The sequence below is a fragment of the Schistocerca gregaria genome, chromosome X (genome assembly GCF_023897955.1).
Source record: "Schistocerca gregaria isolate iqSchGreg1 chromosome X, iqSchGreg1.2, whole genome shotgun sequence".
In the NCBI taxonomy this organism is placed as follows: Eukaryota; Metazoa; Arthropoda; class Insecta; order Orthoptera; family Acrididae; genus Schistocerca; species Schistocerca gregaria.
In genome coordinates this window covers 183,321,812-183,324,200 of record NC_064931.1, presented here as the reverse complement: position 1 = coordinate 183,324,200, position 2,389 = coordinate 183,321,812, and the positions used below count along the sequence as shown (strand labels likewise).

Genomic DNA, 2,389 nt, shown 5'->3' with positions numbered 1-2,389 from the left:
TTCTTTCTACGTTTTTTGTTCTTCAATTTTTGTTACAAACAATGTGTTACATTTTTTCCTTTATTATGCTTGTAATGTCTTCTGCAACTAATTCTCTTCTCAGACCAGCGTTGAAGTATGAATTACTGTTCTTTTCTTGCTGTTTTATTATGTATTCACTTTCTGTTATAATACTGTATTATGTGTAATGTGTGTTGACATTGAATTTAGGTCTTTGTCATAGCAGATAACCATTCGTTTTCAGAATGTATGGTTTATTTGCCTTCTGTTCCTGTATTTGACAGTTTTGTTTTGTTTCTAAAGTTTATTTAGTTTTTGTTGTGATTATTCCCATTCTTTTTTTATTAGTGTTTCTGTATTTTACTTGACAGTATTCTTGATGTCATTAAATATGTCAGAGGTTTTGATGTAATTTCCTAGTTCTAGATGAATTTTGAATAGTTCGACATTGTATTCCTGTTTCTTGGTACGTTGGTATCTAATTTCATATTTCAGACAGGGAAATATCGGCTTTGTGTTTGACGCATTGAGCTTCAGGTGACACTTTTTACACTGACTTGTATGAATTTAGGTATTACATTATGTGAAGGACAGAGTCTGTTGAATTTTATGTTCAGAATAATTTGATTGCCAACGGCCTTGCCGCAGTGGTGACACTGGTTCCCGTCAGATTACCGAAGTTAAACGCTGTCGGGCTGGGCTAGCACTTGAATGGGTGACCATCCGATGTGCCCAGCGCTGTTGGCAAGCGGGGTGCATTCAGCCCTTGTGAGGCAAACTGAGGAGCTACTTGATTGAGAGGTAGCGGTCCCGGTCTCGGAAACAGACATAGGGCCGGGAGAGCGGTGTACTGACCACATGTCCCTCCATATCCGCATCCAGTGACGGCTGTGGGCTGAGGATGACACGGCGGCCAGTCGGTACCTTTAGGCCCTCATGGCCTGTGCGAGAGGAGTTTAGTTTTATAATTTGATGTGGTTTTACTGTGGTGTTTCTGAGTTTGTTGTAGAGCTTACTTGGCTGTTCCTGGTTCAGATGGTTCAAATGGCTCTGAGCACTATGGGACTTAATATCTGTGGTCATCAGTCCCCTTGAACGTAGAACTACTTTAACCTAACTAACCTAAGGACATCACACACATCCTGGTTCAGATGGTTCAAATGGCTCTGAGCACTATGGGACTTAATATCTGTGGTCATCAGTCCCCTTGAACGTAGAACTACTTTAACCTAACTAACCTAAGGACATCACACACATCCATGCCCGAGGCAGGATTCGAACCTGCGACCGTAGCGGTCACGTGGTTCCAAACTGAACTGCACAGCCACACCGGCCGGCGCTGTTACTGGAATGGCGATGTCTGCTTACAAATAAATTTGATTTTTGATGCGTTTTATCTTGTGTAAACACATCTTTTTCTTTTTTACCCAGATTTTTCACTGAAGTTACAGCACCATCCATGTTTTTTTATCCTTTTTCTATTAAATAATAGAAAAACTGCTCTTAATATCTGTGCATATAGAAATTTCCGTTTTGTAAAAGGTGGGTCCACAAATTTGATTGGTACAACATCCTGTGGTTTTTTCCTCTGTTTTTCGTTACATCTGTTTCTCTTTCACAGTTTGTCATCTGCAGCTGCAGAAAACGTAATGTAGAAAGTTATTTGCATCGAAAATTTACGACTGGAGACATGGATAACATTATTTTGTTATGTACAGAAGATTGTGTGTGCATGTTCGTATGCGTGTCTGTGCATCTCTGTGCGTGTATGGGTGTGTGTGTGTGTGTGTGTGTGTGTGTGTGTGTGTGTGTGTGTTTCCACTTACTTTTTCTTGTTTCCCCGTTACTTTAAGAGTGAAAACAGCATTAAACTTTCACTTTGCCGCTCCACCGTCAGACTCTCAGCGCAAACATGTACTAGAATCAGATCGAGACAAGGTGGACTGACTCATGAAAATAGCAAATTGATTATCTAAGCGACAAGAAAACAGTATGTAAACTAGGCGGCGTGGAAAGACAGCTGCCCTGTGCTTGCGTGACGGTTCTTAGTGGAATGCTTTCCTGGCTGGATGTCCTTTCTCTGTACCAGGATGTTGTAGACCCATTTGCTTTTCCTGTCTGAATACATCTGGACGCAACAGGCCGTCTTGGTAACTGAGTAGCTAGGATGCAATTTATAAGGGAAGGCCACGACGTTGGGATGATAGATTTACTTCAAACTTTGTACACCTTCAGTAGGCTATTAAAACAGCATAATGTGCAAGTGCACTAAACTGGCAATTACGAGAAAATCGCAAGAGAAGTTATACGGGTCTATTATGGACCTTATGTGTCTGTGCGTAATGCCAGATGTTTGAGTTTATGGTGATCAGGTGGTTAGCGTTCGATC

At 41.1% G+C, this 2,389-nt stretch overlaps 1 pseudogene; it reads left to right on the top strand.

The window, feature by feature from the left end:
- The first annotated feature begins 629 nt into the window (after nucleotides 1–629).
- On the top strand, nucleotides 630–747 carry LOC126299820 (5S ribosomal RNA; annotated as a pseudogene).
- Nucleotides 748–2,389: the final 1,642 nt, after the last annotated feature.